Source organism: Leucoraja erinacea, chromosome 26, assembly GCF_028641065.1.
Source record: "Leucoraja erinacea ecotype New England chromosome 26, Leri_hhj_1, whole genome shotgun sequence".
Lineage (NCBI taxonomy): Eukaryota > Metazoa > Chordata > Chondrichthyes > Rajiformes > Rajidae > Leucoraja > Leucoraja erinaceus.
Genome location: NC_073402.1, coordinates 24,944,351 through 24,952,817, shown reverse-complemented (window position 1 = coordinate 24,952,817; position 8,467 = coordinate 24,944,351).

Here is an 8,467-nt window from a genome sequence, read left to right as displayed (position 1 = left end):
TCAGGTCGCACCGTGAGATCTAGCCATTTAGGCGACTAGGCTGTCGCCATCTGGTCGCCAGGGTGTCGCCTGTACGGTCGTTAGTCGTCTCCTCAGTCGCCCAAAGAGTCGTAGAGTATTTTTGGTCACTGCTGGATTTTCAACATGTTGCAACATTTTCGGAGACAGTCGGCGATAGTGGGTTTGATGCCAATGAGTGTAGCTTGACTTCTCATGACGTAGGCGCTGTCGTAGTTGTCGCCAGGTTAATGTAGGTTGTCGACAGTGCTGACTTTGTTTTTTTTGTTAAAGTAATTATTCTATTTCAAATTATAGGCTGAAGGGGGATCCAGTCGCCGTTTTTTCACCGACCTGCTACGATTATGACAGTCGCCAGCAGTCGCCTAAAAATAGCCTAAGTGGGACAGGCCCTTTGCTTTCCCCTTTCCAACAGTGGTGACTTTAACTTGGGCAGCACGGTGGCACAGACGGATAGGTTGGGTCAGTGGGCAGAAGCATGGCAGATGCAGTATAATGTGGATAAATGTGAGGTTATCCACTTTGGTGGCAAGAACAGGAAGGCAGCTTATTATCTGAATGGTGTCAGATTAGGAGAAGGGGCGGTGCAACAAGGTGTGCTTGTACATCAGTCACTGAAAGTAAGCATGCAGGTACAGCAGGCAGTGAAAAAATCTAATGGCATGTTGGCCTTCATTGCGAGAGGATTTGTGTTTATGTGCAAGGAGGTCCTACTGCAGTTGTACAGGACCTTGGTGAGACCACACCTGGAGGATTGTGTGCAATTTTGGTCTCCTAATTTGAGGAAGGACATATTGCTATTGAGGGAGTGCAGCCTAGGTTAATTCCCGGGATGGCGGGACTGACATATGATGAAAGAAGGGCCGACAGGGCTTGTATTCGCTGGAATTTAGAAGGATGAGAGGGAATCTTATAGAAACATATAAAATTCTTAGAGGATTGGACAGGGTAGATACAGAAAAAATGTTCCCGATGTTGGTGGAGTCCAGAACCAGGGATCACAGTTTAAGAATAAAGAGTCGCCCATTTAGGACTGAGATGAGGAAAAGCTTTTTCTCCCAGAGAGTTGTGAATCTGTGGAATTCTCTGCCACATAAAGCCATGGAGGCCAATTCATTTGATGTTTTCAAAAGATTTAGATTTAGCTCTTAGAGCTAAGGGAATCAAGGGAATCAAGGGGGAAAAAGCCAGAACGGGGTACTGATTTTGGATGACCAGCCATGATATTGAAACCCTTCTTGGCGGTGCTGGCTCGAAGGGCTGAAAGGCCTACTCGTGCACCTATTTTCTATGTTTGTTTGTACGTTCTCCCTGTGACCTGTGTGGGTTTTCTCCGGGTGCTCATGTTTCCACCCACACTCCAAAGACGTACAAGTTTGTAGATTAATTGGCTTTGTAGAAATGGAAATTGCCCTGTGTGTGTGAGAGAGTGTGTGAGAGTGTGTGGGAGTGCGTGTGCGTGTGTGTGTGCGTGTGTGTGTGTCCGTGTGTGTGTAGGATAGTGTTAGTGTGCAGGGATCGCTGATCGATGTGGACTTGGTGGGTCGAAAGGCCTGTTTTTACACTATCTCTAAACTAAAAGACTAAACTAAACTAGTCTCAGGGCTTCAGCCGGCAATGGCCACTGGAGGGCGTTAACTGTTAACTATTGAACACTCTGCACTTGGTAATTAGCCGGGTTTAATTACCTCAAGTACTTGCATCTGCTTGTGAAAGCTTATTGTAGATAATAGCAACTTGGTGCCTTGAAACAATTCTCCTTTTCTCTAATCAATTTTATCACACATTGTCTTAAATCGGTGTCCCCTGGTTACCAATCCTACTAGCAGTAAAACTGCATCACAAAGCTCCTACTTTTTTTTTAAGGCTCTTACAAATTACTACAGTGACCACTGTTTAAAAAAAATCATGGGCTGCAACGTGCACTGAACAAACCAAGACACGTGCTATTGCACAATGGATTTGCACCATTTATTTAGGCTGCCAGGAGGGATTGTGGTGGCAGTGGAAGCAGACACAAGAGGGGCATGTTTTAGAATGGTGCGTGGATATGGAGGATGGAGGGAATGGAGGTATATGGATCACATGCAGGCAGAGGAGACAAGTTCAACCTGGCATCATGTTGGCAGGGACATTGTGGGCTGAAGAGCCTGTTTCTGTGATGTGTACTGCTCTATGTTCTACTTGCAGTTACCCACATGACTGTAAATGCCCCTGTCCCACTTAGGAAACCTGAACGGAAACCTCTGCAGTTCCCAGAGGTTCCCGGAGGTTTTTGTCAGTCTCCCTACCTGCTTCCACTACCTGCAACCTCCGGCAACCACCTGCAACCTCCGGGAACCGCACGGAAACCTTGGCACAAAGTCTCCAGAGGTTTCCGTCCAGGTTTCCTAAGTGGACAGGGGCATACTTACTGGACTTACCATCGTATTACTGGGCAGAGTGGACTTTTCCAGCTATCCACCAAACTAACTAACCCGAGCCACACTGACAGGAGAGCGGCTTCATGCGTAAGCAGAGGTTAGGATGGGACAGAGGCAGCCTACAATTAAAACAGGTTCCTGTGGTTGATCAATATGCAGTAACACACCCACCCCATCATTAGAAAAATGTGTCTACAATGTAGTCTCAGCGAAGATAGTAGTCTCACCAGGCAGCATGCTGGTTGCTTTGAGTTTGTACGAGGAGTGGCCACCCTCAGATCTGTAACAAGGCAGGACTTGAGAGAGAAGGGAGGGTAACAGATAATCAACTAGTCATTAACAAAAGGCAAATATGGGTTGGTATCAATAGCACAATACTATGGGGTGTTGCGTGTACTTTGATCAAATTCTGTGCAGAGAAATACTGCCGCCACAGATGTTGCCTGTCCAGATGCCTTACATTCTTTTGCGTTTCCACTTTACTGCTCATAGTTTATATTTGCCTTATGTACTGTTTATCTAATCTATCTTGTGTAGGAAAGAACTGCAGATGCCTGTTTAAATCAAAGGTAGTCACAAAATGCTGGAGTAACTCAGCGAGTGAAGCAGCATCTCTGGAGAAAAGGAATGGGTGACGTTTCGGGTCGAGACCCTTCGGGTCTCGACCCGAAACGTCACCCATTTCTTTTCTCCAGAGATGCTGCCTCACCCGCTGAGTTCCTCCAGCATTTTGTATCTAATCTATCTTTGTCTCTTCAACACCCTGGTTACATTAATAATAATAATAATAATAATATATTTTATTGTCATTGCACATAAGCGCAACGAGATTTGGTATGCAGCTTCCATCCGATGTCATAACTAATAAAATTTAGATTTAGATACCCCGAGAACATGGTTTGTAAAAAGACCATTACAACAGTAAAATAGTCAAAACAGTTCAAAGAGACTAAAGTGAAGATGTGTCTGTGCGACGTGACCATCCGAGGGACACAGTCCAGGGGGTGGGCACTCAGCAGGGCCGGTTCAGAGCCGCTATAGCTCTGGGAATGAAGCTGTTCCTGAGTCTGGAGGTGCGGGCGTAGAAGGCCTTGTAACGTCTGCCGGAGGGAAGTAGTTCGAACAGTCCATTACAAGGGTGTGAGGCCCATTCACCTATGTCATTAATATAGAGTGTAATTAGTTGAGGTCCAGCACTAATCCTTGTGGCACTACAGCAGTTGTTGCTTGTCAATCTGTGAATAACCCATTTACCCCAACACCTCCCAGCAATTTGAAATTGACATTAAAATGATATTCTAATGTTATAATAGTATAATACCTGACATTAAGCAAATGATACTTCAATTAATTATTTAGTTTAGTACAGCATAGAAACAGGTCCTTCGCCCCACTGAGTCCATGCTGACCATCAATCACGTTCACTATGTTATCCACAGTTGCATCCACTCCCTACATGTCAGGGGCAATTTACAGAGGCCAACTAATATACAAAAGTGCACACTTTTGGGATGTGGGGGAGGGAAACTGGAGCACCTGGAGGCAACCCACGTGATTACAGAAATAAAGTGTAAACTACACAGACAGCAGCCGAGATCAGAATTGAAGGCGGGTGTCTGGCAGTGGGAGGCAGCAGCTCTACCTGAATCCAAAATTACTGTAATGAAAATCTAAATTAAAAACAGAAAATGCTGAAAACATTCCTGTTTTAATTATAATGAATGATTCTGCCCAACTATTGCACAGATGAGATCAGTTAATTAAATTCGGGTCAGGAAGGAACTGCAGATGCTGGTTTACACCAAAAATAGACACAAAATGCTGGAGTAACTCAGCGGGACAGGCAGCATTTGTGGAGAAAATGAATAAGTGGTGTTTTGGATCAAGACGCTTCTTTAGACTGCTTTCTTCAGACTTAGTCTCAACCCGAAACGTCATCTATTCCTTTTCTCCAGAGATGCTGCCTGACCAGCTAAGTTACTAGAGTATTTTGTGTCTATCTTCAGCATGTAAGCCTGTGGCTTCTTTGTGTAGCTCCAACAAAAGCAAGACGTCTTTCAGTGATGGTCATGAGCCACTTGCCCAGCTTTAGTGCTCAAATAATTAAAACAAAACTTAACACAAATCATTTTAACTTTGCTTTTGTTAACATATAGTTTATAGTTCATGTTATAGGAGCAGAATTAGGCCATTCTTCCCATCAAGTATACTCCACCATTAAATCACGGCCGATCTATCTTTCCCGCTCAACCCCATTCTCTTGCCTTCTCCATGATAAGCTTATGGTTCTTTAATCCAGTGTGTGTTATACTCTGACAGTCATACTGCATGGAAACAGGCCCTTCGGCTCAACTTGCCCACACCGACCAACATACCCCATCTACACCCCATCTACACTAGTCTCACCTGCCTGTTCAACCCATATCCTTCTAAACCTATCCTATCCATGTACTTGTCCAAATGTTTTTGAAACATTGTCATAGTACCAAATGTTTATTAAACATTGTGATAGTATTAAACATTGTGGTAGTGCCAAATGATTGGGGTTTCATTGGAATTTAAAAACTCAACCACATTGTTTCGATGGAATGGAATGAGATCATCTCTCATTCCTTTGCAAGCAACTGCAAATATCATTCAATTACCAAGCCTTGGCAGTCGCCCTGCACCCATGGAGGCAAATAATACTCCATGCTAAACCGGTGACTCATACCTTTCAAGAAAGGCCAGAGAAGCACTTGAAAGCCAGGTGAGGATTCTGAACTTGAGACTTTGTTAGAACGGGAGCTGATGCAACACAATAGGTGAGCATGTGGGAGGTGCATAGAAGCCTGGAGGGGAGCAAGGTGGAATAAATCTAGCAGGGATTTGCACAAGTGTCAGGAGGTCAGGTGAAGATTGAACACCTCAGGCATACGCACGGTCACGTGGCAGGTCCATTCCGGCACAGGACCATACAGGTGATGAAAGGCATCATCGGACAATGAAAACTATACATGCCTTTCTGCCAAGCCTGTTTCCTCAGTTTATAATGGTGAAGTAATGCCAGTGATGAAATATTTTTAGGCATAAGGTTTTGTGATTAAGTATTTGGTCCTAGACATACAGCACGTAAATGGGACATTCGGCCCACCTCGTCCATGGAGAAAATTGATCACCTGTTCCCATTGGATCTACTTTATCCCACTGGCTTTCGACATACTAGGGGCAATGTCCAGAAGCCAATGAACCCACAACCCAGACACACAAAGTGCTGGAGTCACTCAGCAGGTGCACACTTTGTCTATTTGTTTGTGACAAGCATCTGCAGCTCCTTGCACTTTATCTGTTTATTCATGTGTGTAAATATATATTCATTGGTATATGGTCACACTGACCTGTTCTGTTCTGTATTTATTGATGCCTACTTATAGTCTGTTGTGTGAAGTTCACCTACAGCCCTGCGTGGCACCATTTGACATGTCCTTTTCTTATATTCCCTCCTTGTAATCACCCTCATTAATCTATCAACCAAATAGCTTTATCACGCCTTGTCGCCATGGTTACAGAAGCCTCACCCTAACCAAAGTCATTCCTTTTATCCTGCCCTTCCCTCCACCACCCACATTGCAACTTAAAACTTGTTTTATTATCTTTTCCAGTTCTGACAAATGGACTTAGACTTTAAGTTTAACTGTGTTTTTTTCCCCTGACGGATGTTCAGTTTTTATATCCAGTCAATTCCTTCTTCTTTCTCACACAACTCTTAACTCAAATCAGCACATGGGCCAGATGGGGGTGTGGGTGTGTGTTTGTGCCTGTCTGTGTGACCCTACAGTTGAGAAAATCAACTCATTTCAGCCTCCAATCTAAACACATACTTGCACATCATATTCATGTGGGAAAAGAAAAAAGTGTATTAAGTTAGGTATGTCACTGGAAGTCATACTTGCACCTCCTGCGATGTCTCTGTGACATGTTCTCTTGTCATTTGCTACTCCACCCTTCACAGGATTGTAAAACAGGATTTTTAAAGTGTTTACATTGCAGTAGTCAGAATTTCCAATTCCAGTGTGATATGAATGGATAATCCTCGTGGAGGAGAGAACTGCAGAAAGTAGACAAAAGTGCTGGAGAAACTCAGCGGGTGCAGCAGCATCTATAGAGCGAAGGAAATAGGCAACGTTTCAAGCCAAAACCCTTCTTCAGAACTGTAGATGCTGGTTTAAACCAAAGATAGACACAAAAAGCTGGAGTAACTCAGCGGGACAGGCAGCATCTCTGGAGAGAAGGAATGGGTGACGTTTCAGATCGAGACTCTTCTAAAAAAAAACCTTCTTCAGTCTGAAGAAGGGTCTTGACCCAAATCAATAACTATTCATTTTCTCCAGAGATGATGTCTGACCCACTGACTTACTCCAGCTTTTTGTGTCTATCTCCAGTTTAAACCAGCATCTGCAGTTCCTTCCTACACTATGCAGAAGGGATTATTGATCAAAATGTATAACAAGTGGGTTGGGATTGGTGTATGGGAATGTGGCAGCCATTATGAAGTTCACACTCCAGCTAAAGATCCACCATAATCCCACACGTGCTGAGTTCTCATTACTTTCGTTCATCATGTTTCTTGTACATTGTCCAACAGGATCAGTGCAGCCCACCACAGAGTACTGGAGGATCTCCGGTGATCAGGCAGCATCTGTGGACAGAATGGATCTGCAATGTCAGGACCCTTCTTCAGACATGTTAAAAAGCAGGAGGGAAGAAGGAATCACAGAGGGGGAAGCAGTGAGAGAGGTCTCACAGAACTACCATCAGAGCGAGAACGTCTTCAATGTAGGCATACTTTGAAGAGATTTTGTAGTGGAGCAGTAAGATGGAGACATAAGCCATAGAGGGAGTACAGAGAAGGTTCGCCAGACTGATTCCTGGGATGTCAGGACTTTCATATGAAGAAAGACAGGATAAACTCGGCTTGCACTCGCTAGAATTTAGAAGATTGAGAGGGGATCTTATAGAAACTTACAAAATTCTTAAGGGGTTGGACAGGCTAGATGCAGGAAGGTTGTTCCCGATGTTGGGGAAGTCCAGGACAAGGGGTCACAGTTTAAGGATAAGGGGGAAATCCTTTAAGACCGAGATGAGAAAAACATTTGTCACACAGAGAGTGGTGAATCTCTGGAACTCTCTACCACAGAAGGTAGTTGAGGCCAGTTCATTGGCTATATTTAAGAGGGAGTTAGATGTGGCCCTTGTGACTAAAGGGATCAGGGGGTATGGAGAGAAGGCAAGGTATAGGATACCGAGTTGGATGATCAGCCATGATCATATTGAATGGCGGTGCAGGCTCGAAGGGCCGAATGGCCTACTCCTGCACCTATTTTCTATGTTTCTATGTAACTGCAGATGCTGGAATCTTGAGTAAAAGTGCTGGAGGAACAAAGTGGGCCAGGCAGCAGCAGTGGAAATTAGTGTAAATATTGCTGCTCTACCTCTCCAATAATCATCCTTGGGGAAAGTGTTCTATGAGAGGGGGGCACGGTGGTGCAGCTGTAGACTTGCTGCATGACAGCACCAGGTTTGATCCCGACTATGGTACTATTGGCTTGAGCCGATCTACAAACTCCAGGTCAGAGAAACAGATAGCAAGTCATTAGAATTTTAATCACAACTAGTTGCTGTGATGCACATTCAATGAAGCACAAGAAATCTTCACAACAGATCCGTACACGCTGGATACAATTTTATTTGTGTGGTACATGTGTTGAAAATGCTTCTCCACAAACTCCGCTGGCTTAGTCCACCCCACCCGAGAGAACACCACTTGATTAAGAAATGGGGAGCAGCCACATACTTCACTTTCCAACACCATTGAGGGATTACTGCAAAGCAACGCAATGAGGAAGAAATGAGGGGACATTCAGTTGTAACTTCTCACTCCTCATCAACAATGATCTCAAGTGGTCAATAAACGCAGTGCATCCAGCATAGGGCTTCAGACTGCTTGACTGGCCGATCGTAGGCTGACCTCATCATTCTTGGCTTGG